Source organism: Chelonoidis abingdonii, chromosome 17 (genome assembly GCF_003597395.2).
Source record: "Chelonoidis abingdonii isolate Lonesome George chromosome 17, CheloAbing_2.0, whole genome shotgun sequence".
Lineage (NCBI taxonomy): Eukaryota > Metazoa > Chordata > Testudines > Testudinidae > Chelonoidis > Chelonoidis abingdonii.
The window spans coordinates 20,809,601-20,828,486 of NC_133785.1; the positions used below are offsets into that span (position 1 = coordinate 20,809,601).

General features: G+C 43.7%; 1 protein-coding gene and 2 long non-coding RNA genes across 4 annotated transcripts in view; 1 reads left to right on the plus strand and 2 right to left on the minus strand.

Annotated features, from left to right (window-relative positions):
• The window catches only part of CHCHD4 (coiled-coil-helix-coiled-coil-helix domain containing 4), a 352,177-nt gene that overhangs the window by 243,115 nt on the left and 90,176 nt on the right, over window positions 1–18,886 (minus strand). The gene's annotated exons all lie outside the window — the stretch shown is intronic.
• The window catches only part of LOC116827083 (uncharacterized), a 67,595-nt gene that overhangs the window by 24,290 nt on the left and 24,419 nt on the right, over window positions 1–18,886 (plus strand). The window contains exons 2-3 of one of the 2 annotated variants that reach the window (XR_012657144.1): window positions 9,164–9,231; window positions 15,933–17,824. The exons of the other annotated variant lie outside the window; for it this stretch is intronic. This is a non-coding gene — a long non-coding RNA (uncharacterized LOC116827083). Of the gene's footprint in view, window positions 1–9,163; window positions 9,232–15,932; window positions 17,825–18,886 lie in introns of those variants that run through there. 2 annotated transcript variants of the gene reach the window in all.
• LOC116827084 (uncharacterized) lies at window positions 123–11,497 on the minus strand. The gene is made up of 3 exons (XR_004374211.2): window positions 11,304–11,497; window positions 10,627–10,752; window positions 123–714 (listed from the first exon to the last, which is right to left on the minus strand). It is a non-coding gene; the product is annotated as an uncharacterized LOC116827084 (long non-coding RNA).

Below are 18,886 nucleotides of genomic sequence, written 5' to 3' on the forward strand. Positions count from 1 at the left end.
AATCGATTTAAGGAGCCGTTTAACTCGATATTAATGACGACGTCGTGTGAACAGATACAGCGTTAAATCGGTATATCGGCCATTAAACCGATTTAAAGTCGCAGTGTAGACCTGGCCAAAGGGTCGGAAATGTCATGGCACCATTTAAGTAAGGAACTTTTCTCCAAGGCACTTTGCTAACGTAATTAGATTAAGTTAATTAATTAACTTAATTGTTGTTTCCTTCTTCCTAGTATTCTCTTAGGCCCTTCTGTATATCAGAAATCTCTCAGGTGCATCAATCATAGGGCTGCCTAGGTCCTGCTGATCCCTGAGGCCAAAAGCTACTTAATGTAGTAGTTCGCCCAAGCAGTTTGCAAAGTGGCTTGAAATCCCTGTGGCTAATATAGGAGGTCAAATGGTGCCGTTAGACGTATGCATGCATGGCTCCCATTGACGTTAACAGGAAACTTGCATGTGTAGCCAAAGACCACACGTGTCCTAAGGTCATTACCATCTGAGGAGACACAGATGTCCATGACTATTCCTTTCAAGCCACAGTAGCCAGTAGAGTTGCGTCAAAACTGGCAGAAAGGAGCATCTTCTTTTCAAAGGGGCAGTAGGGGAGCTCAATACTGGCAGCTTCAAACAGCTTGATTGTCTTAAACCATCAGCACCATCTACAAGGTTTTTGTTGTTCTTGAGCAAACTGGCAACTATTCACCATTCTGAGCCCTGCAGCCAATTCATATATTAAACAGTCACTGAATGAACATAGTGCTGCTCTAGGCAACTGCCTCTATGATTGGGACAGCTGTGATTCCAGCTAATGCTATTATCCTATGAAAACTGAGGTTGTAAGAGCCTGCAGTCTATGAAACTAGATGTAATATCCAAAGATTATGGACCCTATAAAAACTTTTCTATGGGAATCTATATCTGTGCTTCTTGGAAAAATTAGAGAACAATCTGGCACCAACCAAGAGAAAAATGGACTTGAAGAAGGATAGGCCAGAGGATTTGCATTCCACAGACCTGGCTACTAATCCTGGCTCTGCCATGGATAGCCTGTTTGACCTTGGTAAACCACTTAGGCTGCTATTAGATATTTCATACTAGGCACCACTTCTGAAAATGTTGACCATATCGTAGATACAGCAATCATTTCCTCCTCTTCTGAAATGCAACCACCTCTGGGCAGAAACATGGCTGCTGTATAACAACGAATGATGAAGCTATACAGCAGTTTGTGATAGCAAGTGAAAAATACACATATGCAATTGAAACTGCAGACTTTTTTTGTATAAGCAGAATGCAATAAATATATAAAAGTTTCTGGACCTGTTATTTAATCAGAATGAGGGGGGCTACACATCATCACTCTTCTGAAGTGCACAGAGTGACCTTTAATGACCACAAACCGCTGATCCAAAAGACAATGTGGAACTTAGAATGCAAAGATCTCAGTTCTACCATATCCAAACATTTCTATAGCAGCCATCATCAGATTCTAAAACTGCTCTTCCTGCTGTAATTCCCAGGAGAGGGAAGGAGCAGAATTGCCGCCACTGATTCCCCATGTATATCTCCCATGCAGTGCAGCTATCCCTTTGGGATCAGAAAGGTGCAAACTGAACCCTCATGTGTCAGTAGATTTGAATTTAGCCCCATGGCTATTATTATTATACAGTTTTAATGCAGTAGCACTAAATGCCCCATGCTTCTGGGCATTATACAAACACAGAACATAACAGCCCCTGCCTAAAGATCTCAAAGCTTTTTGATTACCCATTTGCTGCAAAATATGATGGATGTGGTTAAATGCAGAGCAGCTGCTGAGCATGCATCCCAACTGGTAAATAGCCCTCTTAAGAAGAAGGATTATCGTATGTTTAAGGTATGGACTAAAAGCCATGAGACTGTGGTTTCATTCCTGGTGGTCCAAGCAAGTCAGTTCACTTCCCGTTTTTCCCATCAACAAAATGGGCATAATAATACATCTTTACCAGAGCAAGGTGTTGTAAAGCTTAATAAGTCAATAGGGTTTGTATTTTTGTAAATATCTTCAGGATCTTTGGAGGGAAGGTGCAAAGCTGTATTAGTCTATTCATAGGTGAGGGGTGAACCCTCCCTTCGGGGAGGCTAGCCCGCTTACCCCACCCCTTCTGTCTGATGCCCTGCCCCCCCCCCCCCCCCCACANCCCACCCGCACACCAAAGCCCCAATGCCCCCCCCCTTGACTTAAGGAGCCTCGAGATACACACCCCTATGGCCAGAGGAGCCCTGGCCCGCCCATCCCTGCCACAATGATTGCCCCACCCCCCCAGTGCCAGGCTGAGCCGCTGGCCCTCGACCCCAGCGCTAGGCTGAACCACTGGCCCCCTCAAGTGCCAGGATGGCCCCAGTGCCCAGCCAAGCTGCCAACGTCCTCCCCCCCAAGTGCTGTGCCAGCCTACGCGCCCACCTGAGCTGTTGGCTTCCCCAAGCACCACGCCGGGCTGCTGGTCTGAGTGCCGTCTCTGGCGGCCTGAGGTGGCTTCAGGGTAGAGGGGAAGGGAGGGCGAAGCCTCCTGGGGGAACATGGGCGGGGCCCCAGCCTGGGTCGGGGTGGCTTAGCCTGCCCTGGCCTTTAATACCTACCACCCACAAATCTATTCAAAACATCACAAAGAAAGAAATAGTAGTGGGCCAACTTCAGATCCTGAGGTCAAGAAGACTAAAGGGGAAAACTTTCAATATGTCTCTAGAACAGGGACAAGCAAACTTTTGGCCTGAGGGCCGCATTGGGTTTTGTAAATGGTATGGAGGGCCAGTTAGGGGAGAAAGTCATGGCCTGGCCCCCACCTCCTATCTACCCCTCCCAGGACTCCTGCTCCATCCAACTCCCCCTGTTCCCTAACAGCCCCTCTGGGACCCCTGCTCCATCCACCTCCCCCTGCTTCCTGTCCCCTGACTGCCTCCAGAACCCCTGCTCCTGTCTGCCTCCTGCCACCCCACTCAACCCCCCTCTCCTTCCTGACTGCTCCCCCAGGACCCCTGCTCCCATTCACCCCCCTATTCCCCCTCTGTTCCCGCCCTGACCAACCCGACCCTCATCCACACCCCTGCTGCTACTGGACTATATCCTCAGCCAAGCAGCACTCTCCAAGCTTCAGGAACAAAGCATCTCTACAATTTTCTTAGAAATGTTTCTAGCCTGAGGTTGGCAGAACATACATTCAAAACAATTCTATGGATTTTTTATAATGTAACAAAAACAGCGAATTAAAGTAAACCAAAGCACATCTTGTCTACCTCATCTAATTGCTGTCCAACCTCTCCATAGACTGCAGAACTCCACACAGCAACACTTTGCACTTACATATACTGCCTTCCATTCAGAGACTTAAAAGTACTTTATAAATGTTAATGGGAGCAGGAAAGAAGCATTAAGTCATACAAAAGGTCAGACTAGAACTGTGGGATGCGCCCTTCTTAGGGGGGCATGAAGGAACATTCAGGGGGCTGTGGTGGGTGCAGGCCAGCCCCCAAGGGGGGCGGGGAAGTAATGCCACCCTGCCCTGGCTCACCCCCAGCTCTGCTCCGGCCCCGCTCCCAGCCATGGCTCCAGCTCCCAGCTCCGCTTCTGCCCCTGGCTGCGGTTCTGTCCCTAGCCCTGCTTCCAGCCCCAGATCCACCCCCAACCTCAGCCTGCTTACCCCATCCCTGTCTCTCCCCCTCACCCCTGGGAGCCACATCCCACTCCCAGCTCTGGCTCCTGGTGGACCTCAAAGGGGGCACAGATGAGTAAGGGGAGACGTGACCCTCAAAAATTTGGGGACCATTGGTCTAGATGATCTCGTGGTCCCTACTAGCCTAAAACTTTCTGACTCTAAGGGTATGTCTGCACTGCAATAAAAGACTCATGGCACAGCCCCAGCTGGCCTGGATCAGCTGTGAGGGGGCTGGTCTCAGAGCCTTGGCTCCAGCCAAAGCCCAAATGTCTCCCCTGCTTTAGCTCTGCAGCCTGAGCCCCCTGAGCCTGAGTCAAATGACCTGGGCTCTAAGACTCACTGCCACAGTTGTTTTGGTTTGTTTCTGCAGCGTAGAAATACCCAGATGACCACATTTAGCCAGGGTGTAACTGACTTCAGGGGAGTAACAGCAGGAGCATTTGTTCCATTGCCCTTATGTTATATTTGGGGAAACTGAGGCTCAGAGAAGTTATTTAATCTAGTTTGCACAGGGAATCTGTGAAACAATCAGAAATAGAGCCCAGATCTTCTGAATCCTAGCCCGATGAGTTGGCCACAAGCCTGTCTGTCTCTTGATGGATATGGCTTCATAGTAAGATTCTTTTAATTCTTCACTTATTTCTCTATGGCTTCCACAGTAGATTGGTTATCTCTGAACCAATATAAGGTGTTAGTGAGCCTTCTGTTCTGGAATTCATTTCTGATTAACATGTACTTGTAAAAGGTGAAATATATTCCTCCTACAGACAGCCCAAATGACCATGCTCTGCGTGGGAGAAGTGTGGGTGAGCTACACCTATTCCTGGGGACAAGCGATACGCCCAGATCCTCTGCACAGGGTACTGAAACCAATGTATGTGCATACATGTGGTTCTTGTGGCACCTTCCCATGCCTGTTGCTGCCTTTGCATCAGTCTACTCATGGTTGGCATGGAGACACTTTCAGCAACATCCAGGGAGATATTCAGGCATCCCTGTGTAGCAGCTCTGCTTGCATATGCACTGCCAAGTTCCAGAGCTGAGCGTAAGTGTTGTGAATTCCAGTCAAAGGTAATATTTATCTGCTGATATTGACAAACCAATCTACGTTCATCTAAACAATACAAAGATATTAAGTCTGATTCGCAATTGTGCTCCAGCCCCTTTCCACGAAGTGCCCAGAAAGCTGCCAGCTCTGGGCAATTTGTGAGTTCCTCAAGAATGGAGGAGCTTTCTGGTGCCAACAGAGCCAGCATTCTGTGCAACAATCTCACCCAGGCAGGGCCTAAAGAAATGGCATGTTAGGGGCATAGAGTTACACTGGCATAAATCTCATCTTACCAACTGGAGAAACAGGCCCCATGTATGCAGTAAAAATGAAAGGGGTATTAGACTCAGCTACTAATAAACTTATCAGCAAAGCCAACAGATAACCCCAAACCCCTAGGAACACAAAACTATATAAAAGAAAGAGCATCTGAGCTGCATCAACCATCTCCCCAAAGTCACCCTGTCCTGGAAATCAAATTTCAAGTTTAATGACATCTAATAAATTGCCCTCTGTAACATTAAATCGAGGCCTGTTAATAATTATTTGTATTACAGGGGTGCCTGGATGTCCCAGGCAAGATCAGGGCCCCACTGTGTTAGGAACTGGGCAGACATGGGCAAAGAGACAGGCCTTGCCCCTTAAAGCTTACACTCTGAGAGACAAGACAGACTGTGATGGGGTGTCGTAACCCTACACTGGGACAGAAGGGGTTAAGGAACAGTTCCGGGCCCCCCTGAGGATCCTGCTCCAGCTGGAGGAAAAGCTAGAAAGAGACGCAGAGCCCGGGAGTAGGTAGGAGAGGCTTGTTTGGGGACTGCCTGAGTAAGGCTGCAGTAGGCATTCTTGCTGCAGGGGAGAGGGCTGCATGTAGCAGCCTCTCCAGGCCCTAGAGGAGGGACTAACTTTCCCTAGCACTAGGTAACCCTTCACTCTAACTTGGATCATCTGTGAGGCTTTTGACCATGCCATGGAATAAAGTAGTAGGAAGTGGCCCAGGGAGGCAGCCTCAAAGCACTCTGGAATGTTTGCTTTGGTGTTTGCTGCCTTTTGTAGGGCCCTGTGAAGGGGCAATGCCTTGGCTCACCTACCAAGCACACTCTTGTGAAGGGGGAACAAACCCCTCATCCCAGAGATAAAGGGGAATAGCGACAATGTAAGCCCTGAGACAAGAGTGCGTAACCCCCAGAGGCCTGGAGGTGGGCTGAAGACCTTTTCTGTTGTTGGGATGTTGGACTACATACATTTTGTTGGACATGGTTACCCCATAATGGGGGTGGACTTGACTGGTGACCTGGCTGGAGGGTTGAATTGCTACCTACTAGAAGGGGGACATATCACAGTGTCGGCGTGATGTCCCCCAAGGGACACTGGGGAGAGCTGGGGCCCAGAGACCTGACCTCTAGGCTGCACTAGTGGCAAGCTCAGCCCTGTTACCCAGACAAAGGGTAGGGGGAAAGGATGAAACATACTGAGTGAGCAATGTGATGGCCTTAAGTGGCATTGTAATGCCACGATGTTTGTGTTTAAAATATTTCGGGGTGAGGTCAGCATAGGGTGCGGGCGAGGTGGTGTAATTGCTGTTGGAATAGCCCCGGAGCAAATTATTGCCCCCTGCAAGAGGGAGGCAGTGAAAGAACTCTCCCTCAGACAGGTGTGTCAGAGGCCCACTGCCTGGTGGGGTTACTCCTGGGGTGATGCTGCCTCCATACCATTCTTGTTCAGGGCTGAGTTTAAAGGCACGCTCTAGCTCTGAACTCCCGTAGCTCAGAATTGCCTTGTCAAGTTTGCCTCAAATTCCTGCTCTGGCCTTGCACCACACATGGAGCATGTCAATGGATTTTGTTCTGCTGAAGTTAGAGGCTGGGATGTATGTGTGTTGTAAACAGGGCTTATAATAGAAAGCTTACTTTGACCTTCACTATCAAGAGATTAGCACCATTCCATAACTAAATACTGCACCTTGTTCTAAATATCCAGAGGCAATTTCTGTTTATAGCACTACAAGATGTACTGAGCTGGAAAATCCTACTAGCAATAAAGCCAGTGCCGTCCTGTCATGGGGCCATGGGGATTCCTCACCAATCATTTCTTTATTATGTGGACTTCTGCCCTGTTCACAGAGGATGCAAAACATGTTTGTATGCTGCTGCTGCAAGAGATGACTTGTGTTGTGACAATTTGCTGTGTAAAATTACATCGTGTGTGTCTGAAACTAGAGCATTGTGGAGTCTGTTACTACTTTGCGCTTACCCATGAGACACCTTTGGTTTCTCCCATCTCATGAAAGTCAGAGACATGGTTTCAAACTGCTTCCCGGTGGCTAGACCATATAGACATATAGACCAGTCTAGATTCTTCCTGGTCTATATGTGGTTGCACACTGCAGGGTGGAGGGAAGTAAGAAGCTTCTTTCCCATTTGCTCTGTCTGTGCAAGGGGCAAGTAGATTTGCAGCCCCTGACAACTCCTTTCTCCCCGAGAGCATGTGATGCCACAAGAGGGACAGGGAGAGGAGAGGAGAGGAGGAGGCAGGGATGTAGCCCTGTCTCCTCATATATATTGACCCCTAATCTGCAACCCCAAAAGGAATTTAACATACATGCAGGTGTTCTGTGCTTAGGAGCCATTCATGCTTGACATATGGGATTTTCACAGGCACAGTATTGGCTTATTTTGCTCCCACTGACTTTAATGGGGGCACAGTTAGGCCAGCATGGGGCACTTTGGAAGCCCAAACACACAATGTTTGTAAGATTAAGTATGTATGGTAATGATACCATTGTAAATTTACATAGAACAGAGCCTTTTATATTGAAGGATCCCCAAAAACTTTACAAACACAGGGTCCCCTGTTGCAAACACATCATACTAATCTTAGTGCTTCCTACAATGAGCAGACCCACTGCAGACAATGGCACAGCTCAAGTTAAAAAATGTTGGTAGGATCAGACCCCAAAATACCAGCATTCAGTGCTTCTTGAAAGTACTGATCTGCCTTAATGCTACTTATCTACAGATTTAGACAGCTGATACTTACATGGACTCCAACCTGGGAATTTTTCTTAGGCTGTAGACAGACGACAAAGAAGAAAAAAATAACAAACCACACAACCAAATAACTGAAACCCACCCTGCTAAAAATCACTTTAATCTTATGCCCAGGCTTTAGAGAGTTCAAATTCCCGGAAGATAAAAGGATGGTCATTTGGCTGTCTCAATTCACTGACTTCTCTGGTGTCTCCAGTTTCTCCTAGTAAAGTAGGTTTCACTGATCATAGACAGCATGTTTTTTGGTCCAGACCAGGATGCTACCAATATTCCTGCTTCATCCATCTATACCCAATTCACAGCTAGCGTTTGGCCAGACTAAACAGGCTCGCCTCATGTGCTAGGTGCACTACAAGATAAATTTAATCCAATCCCCATCACAAAGTAACCTAATCTTTGCTCCCAATTATTCCCCTGCATTCCTATTGACATCAGGTCTCGATTCTCAGCTGCTGTAAATTGGTGTAACTCCATCAGAGACAATGGAGCTACATTGACTCACACGGCTGTGATCTGGCTCCAGGTGTTTTCCTACAGTGACAACAAAGGGGAAGATTGTACAAATTACCTGAATTACCAAAAGCAATTTAATTGGTAGATGAATAACCTGTAGCAATCCAGCAACAACTACAAAAAATGACCAGATGAAGAAGAATGAAGACCAAAAATCTCTATGGCATTGTTATTGCTATTTCCAAGTCAAGGACAACTCATACATGCACAAAATATATCATAGTATGCCACAAAAGGCAATGATGGGGGGAGAGAGTCATACCCACATGGTTTGCTTTTCTAAAACATTAATCTTATCAAAGGTCACTTAGTAGCCAGGCCAGAGTCTCTGCAGACTAGCTGGAGAGTTGGGATGACACACAGATTCCTAAACCTCAGGATTTCCAAAATTAAACAAATAGGTAGATTTCACTGCAGCCACTTCTGGAATCCAGGGAAAGTTGATCAGACCTTTAAAGCATTTACCATCCACACTAAAGAACTCACAAAAATAACCTCTGAACTCTTCCTCTTTTGTAGCTGCTTGATTCTGCTGGATAGCACACTGGATGCAGCCTTGCATGCCCTGTTTCTGAGTACTCAGAATTAAGCCTGATTCTGCTCACACATACACTGGTGCAACACCACTGACTTAATCAGTATAAATTAATCTAGAACTAGGCCCCTAATTCCGCTTCTAACACGCCCATTTTTTTTCAAGAAGTATCAAAGACCTCTAGCATAGCGATCTGTAAAAATAAAGATACCAAAAAGCACATAAGTTTGTTAATAGCATCAGCATTAAGTTTTTGAAACTTTTTATTTAAATTAAGAAATATAAAATGTCTTTTTGGAGTAATATTCTCTTCCTGTCTCTCAAGAGTTCAATGCAGGTCAATAGAGGATAATTTGAGAATCGATGGGCCCAACCTGAAAGTCTTTTAGTCAGGTGAGTAACAGCAGGGAGTAACAGGATCAAACCCATAAGCTGTCATGCAGATCTGAGGCAAGGATTTACCATTAGCAAATATGTAGATGTTACTCAATGAATTTTGCCTCTTTTCTTATTCATTAAGTTCCGAGAGGCAGCTAGCAACTCCCTCGAATTTATTCCTTATTTAGAATTATGTAGAGAAAGGGATTTGCCCAATAATTCTTGGTCTGTAGATCATTTGTGAGCAGTTCATCGCTGGTATTCAATATTCAAGCTAATCTTCTATTTATATGGTCTCCCAACCCACAGTGAGTCTATCCTCACAACTTCCCTGTGAGTTAGGGAAAGATTACTAGCTACATTTTACAATGAAGTGATTAAGCAACTTGCCCAAGTTCACAGAGAATCATGGAAGATTAGGGTTGGAAGGGACCTCAGGAGGTCATCTAGTCCAACCTCCTGCTCAAAACAGGACCAGCCCCAACTAAATCATCCCAGCCAGGGCTGTGTCAAGCTGGGCCTTAAAAACTTCTAAGGATGGAGATTCCACCACTTCCCTAGGTAACCCATTCCAGTGCTTCACCACCCTCGTGGTGAAATAGTGTTTCCTAATATCCAACCTAGACCTCCCCCACTGCAACTTGAGACAATTCCTCCTTGTTCTGTCATCTGCCACCACTGAGAACAGCCTAGCTCCATCCTCTTTGGAACCCACCCTCAGGTAGTTGAAGGCTGCTATCAAATCCCGCCTCACTCTTCTCTTCTGCAGACTAAACAAGCCCAGTTCCCTCAGCATCTCCTCGTAAGTCATGTGCCCCAGCCCCCTAATAATTTTTGCTGCCCTCTGCTGGACTCTCTCCAATTTGTCCACATCCTTTCTGTAGTGGGCTGCCCAAAACTGGACACAGTACTCCAGATGTGGCCTCACCAATACCGAATAATCACTTCCCTCAATCTACTGGCAATGTTCCTACTAATGTAGCCTAATGTGCCATTAACCTTCTTAGCAATAAGGGCACACTGTTGACTCATATCCAGCTTCTCATCCACTGTAATCCCCAGGTCCTTTTCTGCAGAACTGCTGCTTAGCCTCAGCCTGTAGCAGTGCATGGGATTCTTTCGTCATAAGTGCAGGACTTGGCACTTGTCCTTGTTGAACCTCATCAGATTTCTTTTAGCCCAATCCTCCAATTTGTCTAGGTCACTCTGGACCCTATCCCTACCCTCCAGCATATCTACCTCTCCCCCAAGTTTAGTGTCATCCACAAACTTGCTGAGGGTGCAATCCATCCCATCATCCAGATCGTTAATGAAGATGTGGAACAAAGGTCAACAAAGATGTTGAACAAAAGTCAGTGGCCAAGCCAGGCATTATATACCAGTCTCTTCAAGGCCAGGCCAGAGCCTTACCCATCAAACAAGTCTTCCTCTTAAATCATCCTCCTCCTTCCAGCTGCATTGGTTAGCTTTGTTTGGACTCCCAGGACACATGGTACTTCTTCTATTCACAGAGCGGATGAGCCTATTGTCTCCTTACTGGAAAGGGAAGAAAAAGCCTCATATGCACAAAACTGTTTTTTATTTACTTCTTTAACTTCACTCATGCAACTGGCTTCTCATTTCCTCTCCATTACTGTGCAAATATCTCTTTCTGTCTGGACACCCAACCCCCAAGCAAGTTACTTCCTCCTTGTAAACCTCAGCTATCGTTTTCTTACTAGCTTCTTGCAAAATTATTTTTTTAATTTCAGTGTCGAATAATGGTGCATAAAAACATATGGCATTTTGCTGAGTTAGACAGAATTGTTGTCAGCTGCACTGTAGTTTTACTACTGATCATGAAGCAGTGCAGGTTGCACAATAATTCAGATGCACATTTGATGATTCAGTCAAGTTTACAAGGGTTGAAGCGAGAATTTGCCATGGAAAAATACAGAGTTTCTAAGTATCTCACAAACTTCCCCAATTGAACTTGCAAAATCCCCAAACTTCCCCCTAAGCCAGTTTTGTAGAACAAAACAAAGATGTGTCAGTCTGAGAAACTTTGCTCTAACTTTCCCCATTAACCCCCTGGCTATTGCGTATACCTTTGTATCACCATTCGCACAATGTTGGTAGTGAGCAAGAATCCATGGTTTTCTGTAAGGATGAAAGAATCAGGAATTCACTAGTTAAGCGACCTAGGCAAGTACAAAGAAGATACAGACACATTGTGGATTGTTAAATATGTATTCATCAATTTAGCACACAATCTGACAGTTTTTGTGAAATGTGCACATTAGGAATATGAGAAGGAGCAAATAGGGTTGTTATGTTTTCAAATATCGACCTGCTAAGAAGTCTTCCCCTTTATTTGTTTGTTTGTTTTTTATACCTTCTTACAAATAAATAAAATGTTCTTCAAATTATCTGAAATGAGGCACAGTTTTGACTTATGGGATAAGAGAGAAGTTTGTCTGACAAATGTCAAATTTGTCTGTAAGAAGAAGGCTCATCTCTCCAGAACTATTAAAATAATGATCAACACAAATGCAGGACTCATTGCAAATTAAAGTTTTGCAAGAGTATGGACTGAGTAAAAACTGATGGCACAGAAGACACATGAAGGCCAAAGTCTGGGGTCATTACTCGAGCACAGTCCCCAATGGTATCTCTAAGTTAGGTTTTCAGCCCAGCGCAATCAAATTAAATGCCCATTCCTGCGCTCAGCAAAGTCAACAGGAATTTTGCCATTGACTTTAGCTGATGCAGGATCATGCCCTTAGTCGTCTTTCTGTTGGACCTTATAGTATACATATCAGAGTGAATCCTGCATGTTTGTAAAGCCAGGGAAGGGAGAAGCAAAGTTTGTCAAAGCCAGAGGAAAGTGCCATAAATCTGTGCTACGCCAGAAGAAAGAACACAGCATGCAATTGAATTAATTTAACTTGTAAACAAGCTATGGCTAGAAGCATGCAACCACACAGGGCCAGCTCATCTAGAGAGAAGGGACCACCAGAACTGCTGAGACAAGCCCTATTAAAGAAGACAGTCAACATGGCTTACATAACTCACTCAAATTCCAGTAAAAGGTCCTGATCCTGTAAGCAGCCCCTTTTATTGACAAGGACTCATAGGACTCTGCAGAGAGACGGAGTGTGCCCAGGGGTCCATTTGCTTGAGGCTGCTTGCAAGATTGTAGACTAAATGTGGATAATTTTGTATTGATTAGAACAATGATCACTCACATAAAACAACAAGCTCTGATCTCAGCTGAAGTCTCTTAGTATGACCGTAATAATTCAAATACTAATTAGTAGTTTAGCGCAAGAATGAGATAGTAATTCCAAGACATGCACACTCAAGAACTATTTTACATGGACTCTCTTAGTTCACAGTTTTGTATGCAGAATGGATTGAAAATTCTCCCAAGACCACATAGGAAAGTTTTAGAGACTAATCCGAAAGATCCAACAAAAATTTTAAAAGATATTGAAGACTAGAAAACATACAGCACAAATCAAAGTAGACACCTTAAAGGCAGGAACACTGCACAGCTCTGTGCATCATGCAGCTCATCATGCTGAATTGTTCATGCTCAGAGCATATATACTCAGTCCTGGACAAAGTAATCTTTTTGCAAAGCTTCATAATGCAGCTGAGTCCCTTAAAAGCTGGTTATAAACAAGGAAGCTTATTTAGTTGTCAAAGAAATTTTTCAGCTATACTAGAACAGAACACGATGGGCAAAATTCTGCACTGACTTATGCCCTGTGCTACCCAATGAAGCCAATGGAGTTGCATGGGTGTGAATCAGTGCAGAATGTGGCCCAGCAGTTCGCAGTGTGAGTGGAGCACATGCCTGGACAGCATAATCACCCCATCCCTGTCTCGAATCGTGATATCAGTTACAAAATGGTTGCATAAATTGCACTTCTTCTGCAGTTGTGGATGTCAAAGTTCTGCCCAAACCAGTGACATCTTTGTTTCCATAGTAACCAACACCCTTCAGTGTGTGTGTGTTGTGGGGTTGGGGGAAGCAGAAGGCGATTCAGAAAAGCAAAAGAAGTGTAACGGGAGAAGACAAATCCATGGTGCAAACAAATTAATTGGTAGGTTGGGCTTATTAACAAATGTGTATTGCCTCTTCATGAGGGATATATTTATCTCACTGGTGGTTCCGCCACTCCGGCTAATGTAATCACTGCAATCTCTTGGCAATAAAATCTATTCAGCATCACATGCCTTCATATGTACTACACGTCGTAATAGATAGTTGGTAATAAATGCCTTTACTTAGTGCAGTGGCCCAGAGTGGCTTCCACTGGGACATTGTTGTGACTCATGTGTCACTAGCAGGTGTTTCCAAGCCTCATCCTCAGCATAGGAAGTAGAGGAAGGACTGGGAAGTTACAGATTCAAACTAAAATTAATCAAAATACCTGTCACGCTTTCCAAAACAAGATGTGTGTGAGATGTGTAACTCTCAGGGGGCAGGGAGAGGCATTCTGGAGATATTCTCAGATTGTTATTTTGTCCCTGAAATAGCAAAAACCCTGTTAAATCACTTAATTTACTAATTAAAAATCTTGGGTAAAACAAACTTTCTACAACTTTTTGACTACACTCCTATTGACTTCACTGGGGCCAGGATTTCTCTTGCACTTTTTTTTAAACCACATCCCTTATTTTTCCCCACTTATTTCCTTTATTTTTTCCTGTTCGATGTTTCCTGCCAGAAAACTCTCTCTAATATGACCTTTCCATTGTCTTTACCTTTCTTTTTATATCTTAATTGTTTTTGTATCACCCTCCCCTTCACTTCTCTGTCCAAATCTCTCCCCAAAGTTATCTCTTCTCCCTTTATCCCCCCAGTTCTTTTGGGATAGGATCCAGAGCATGTGACCATTTCAATCTCCAAATGTGAGTACTGAGTGTCTTGAAGAATGAGTGGATGACAGAGGAAATGTGCTGGTGTCACCCTTGAAATGCAAGTGACAGACATGAAACAGCATATAGAGACCAGAGTGGGAAACAGAATTAGCTCCTTGATGTTTGTAACAATTGATACTTGATGTGTCTATAAAATTGGTTTAATATAAGCTGAGACCACAAACACTAGTATGTATCAATCATAATTGTATTGTTATTGCAGGGCGTCTCTGTGAGGCAGAGTTATGTCTGTTTGGGTGCCTTAACTGCTTTTCCATACCTTGACATGCTTGGATTTCTCTCAAATTTTGTGTTAACTAACAATTTATTGGTTTATAATGTGTATTTTGGGAATAAATACAATATACCTGTAAAGTTTTAATCTTAAATTATGGGTATGTACCCTCAAATTTAACTCACATTTTATTGTAGTTTTGTCTTGGAATAAAGAGAGGAGAACAGGTCCTAACCATGTAAATATGAATGCTAATGGAAAGACATAGCTACATTATTCTCCAATGAGAATATTCTGGGATATATGTTTATCCCACTTTAGATATTTACATTTTCTAGGTGGATTCCCTATAATTTTTTTTCAGTTTTTTTAAAAAGTAGATAGAGACCCCAATAAATTACCTGGATTGGAACAACTCCAGACACAGAGGAAGCTTGGATTCTCAGCCAGCATCTGAGATGCCATTGACTGCTATCTCTGTAGTTGGCAGAACAAGATCCCAGCTCCAGAGGGCTCATTAATGCCCATGCAAAATATTTGTACTTTCTTCTATGTTTGTCCTCAGGGACTTCTGTTGGTCACAAGCAGTTGGGATGTGAGGAATTTGTGCCAGTGAGAATTACCAGCAACCTACTTCACTCTTCCTGGTTTTAGAAACTGCAGTACAAATTGGCAGCAAGAATCCATGTTTTCTTGCAGACAACACTCAATAGCAGAGCCCAAAATAGCTGCTTCTAACATTTACGTGATTAGAGCCCATTCTATTCTGTGTCTCTGTGTATTTCTAGTGCACCCATCACTATGGTATCCAAGCACCATGGGTGACAATTAAGGACCTGCTTGCCAGTTCCCCAATGATTATAATAAGAATATTAAGCTAAGTGATCGGAAATGCTCTTGACTTTGCTGGCCATCTTGCTGGCCATCTTGACTTTGTGTTCTTCGCCTCTGATCTTGGATATTACAATCGAATGCTTTATTTATTTTTTTTAAAAAGGGGTGGAGGAACAGAAGCAGTTTTGCAATATCTGGACTCCGAGGGTAATGTAAAAAACTTCTATTCTAGAGAACCATGAAGGACAATAATGTCGTTTCTGTCTTTATTGCTAAAAATTTTTCTTCTTTTGACATCAAACTTCTCATTAGAACTGTGTGAAAGGTTCATGTCAGATGCACTTGAAATCAGCCATGGTTTGAATCTGACCTCCATTCGTGAGCAAGCTGTGGTTCATTAGTCATTTTGTGTACCTGCAAACGCTCCATCAAAGTAGTATTTTGGGGGTTTTTGTTAATTTTTTTGCTTTATCTGGATATCCACAAACTGTATATCTGATTCTGTGTCTCGAGGTTAATTGGGGTTCAGTAGGGCAAGTCAAGTGACACGGTTGCATGCCAGTGCATCTTATCATACCAAGACATATGTTAAAATGAACTAATATATGCTTAAGAAATAATAACCCACTTGCACTCTATGCCAGTTTGTTCACTTATAATAGATATTCACCAGCTGTCAATACCGTTTCTCATTTAGGATTAATAGTTTATCTTGTGTGTGATTTGTTGTGCCCAGAAGTTGGGTCTCATCTCTGATTTCATGATGCACTTTGGTGCCAACGACGAATACAGATAGAGAAAGAGAGACAGTCTCCAACGTTTGCCACTGGCAGGCTGATTGTAGACACACCTCAAGCAGCAACACCACAAGAAGTATCAGCCATATTAAAACTGTGCTGAGCAGAGAAGGAGATTATGGGATAAGACCAACAGCCTGATCATGCAAACCATATTCATGTGAGCGGTCTGTACTCCTAGAAATGGCCCCACGGAAGTCAATAGGACTTTCTGAGTAAGAAGTGTTTGCATGAGTAGGGCTTCAGGATTGTGCCTCTGCTGTAGGGTACGTCTACACTACCCGCCGATCCAGGGGGTAGCGATCAATCTATCGGGGATCAATTTATTGTGTGTAGTTTAGACACGATAAGTCGATCCCCGATCGCTCTCCTGTCGACAGCTGAACTCCAACTCAGCGAGAGGCGCAAGCAAAGTCGATGGGGGAGCCGCGGCACGCCACGAGGACGCGAAGTAAATCATTTTAATTTGATCTAAGATACATCGACTTCAGCTACACTATTCTCGTAGCTGAAGTTGTGTATCTTAGATAGATTCCACCTCCCCCAGTGTAGACCAGGCCTTAAACACAAAACTAAATGTAAAATATTAAAAGCAAAATAAGTGTTAAAGCAATTCTTATGTAACCCTGAATGTATTGTTTTCTGTCTCAAAACAAAATTTGTAATATGCCTTAACTTGTATAAACAATTGGACTATTTCAAAATCAACAATCTATCCAGCGCTGGCTTCAATCTCTTCATGTCTTGTTTTGTTTCCTTAATTCCCTTCCCATTCTTTGGAAGTTCCTAATTTTCTTCTTTTCTTCTTAACAGTGAAACTAGGCTTGTGGCCTAAGCACACTTTCTTGTACATCTAGATTCAAAATACTTTATTCCACAGACCACAAGAAAGGCACCAGGGATCATTGATACTCCCAGACTACAGCACGAGACCCACTATCTTAATGCAACTCATTGAATAAAATATCCCCTTTATGTTTGTCCTTTTCATTAATCCCATTTACGTGGTTTGGTTTGAGAGGTATCAGAAACCACTAATGGAAAGTCAGTGTACATGAAGGAATTCACATTGGCCTTGTTTCAGGAAAGCATGCGCACATATTCTTAAATCCATCATGAAAACATGTAGGGGAAATGCATCTGGGGGAGGGGTAGCTCAGTGGTTTGAGCACTGGCCTGCTAAACCCACCTTTGTAAGCTCAGTCCTTGAGGGGGCCATATAGGGATCTGGGGCAAAAATCTGCCTGGGGATTGGTCCTGCTTTGAGCAGGGGGTTGGACTAGATGACCTCCTGAGGTCCCTTCTAGCACTGATATTCTATGATTTCTACTGGAAAAATGGGAGCATTCTTGCACTTTAAGGATTAAACTAATCTCTGGCCATAGGGCAAGCACAAGGGCTATGCATCCTGTAAGCCTTCAAATAGGACTCAGGTCTCACTAACCTGTTGCATACACCTAATACTGTCTGTCTGGATGCAGGTAAATTTTACCCTAACATAATAAATAATACAGTTTAAAGTACAACATTAGTTCTGATTCATGGTCTTTATTAGACTTCAAATAAACATGTCATGTTGGAGTTGAAGTAACGTTGACATAAATATACTGTGGAATGATGTAAAACCACAAAAATAATGGGCAGGGAAAGAGACAATAAATGGTCATTCAGGTCTGGAAGAGAATGAAAATTCTCCACTGGTTCTGCTGGGTTTCCTGCTGGAATATTATTCTTTTCACAAACAGCTGTCTGCATGTCAATGAGTGGCCTGCTCTTCATCTAGGAACTAATGTACTGACATCAAACAGGAGAAAAAACTCAGTTCTGGGGCTTCTGTTTCCCCCCAAGTCTATTCCCTCCTGTGGCAGGCCACTCGCACTCCTACCTGGCTGGGGTCTTTTATTTCTCCTATGGAGTCTTCTATCATTTCACCAAAAACAGTTCAAAATAAAGTCTTTTGTACTCCTACAAAACGAGAGGAGTAACGCTAAAATCGATATTACTATATCGGATTAGGGTTAGTGTGGACGCAAATCAAAGTTATTGGCCTCATTATTTTACAGTAGCTACCCACAGTGCACTGCTCCAGAAATCGATGCTAGCCTCGGACCATGGATGCACACCACCGAATTAATGTGCCTAGTGTGGACGCACACAATTGACTTTATAATATCTGTTTTATAAAATCGGTTTAAGCTCATTCGAATTTATCCTGTAGTGTAGACGTAGCCTAAGTACAGAGGTCAGAGGAAGAGGAATAACAATAGGCAGGCAATTTTGATACAAATCAACAAGACTCACTATAGAGACCATACAATAGAAGTGGGTCTCTAAGAGGGATTTAAACGTGGATTGGGTATGGGCCTTGCAAATAAATGCAAGGAGGGTGTACCAAGCAGAGGTGGCCATATGGAAGAAGGCATGGAGGTCAGTGTGAGAGAATTTGATAAACAGGTAGAGTAGGTTGGGAGCATTTATGGAGCAGAGGGGACATGAAGTTTGACACAGGAGGATAAATAGGGAGGGGCAGGTTATGAAGCTTAAATGTGATACCCTATCAGAGGGGAAGCCAATGGAGGGATTCAAAGTTCTGCTACACAAATAGCTGGAATCACTGTAAAACACCTTGTATACTCATTCCCATCAGTCATTTTTTTAAAAAAGTGACATTCCCAGCTGGTATAAGTCAGTATCGCAGCGCAGACTTCAATGAAACTGTGATTTATGCAAGTCAAGTATCTGTCCCGCTGTTTACAAATCCTAAGTGTTTCACAAATGTGAGCACAAAACAACTAGCTATTTGAGAATTCGTTACGGAACTTCACTAGTCATTCATTATCCTCATGTTCAAGAAGATTCAGCCAAAGAAGTAAAACAATACTATACTAGTTAG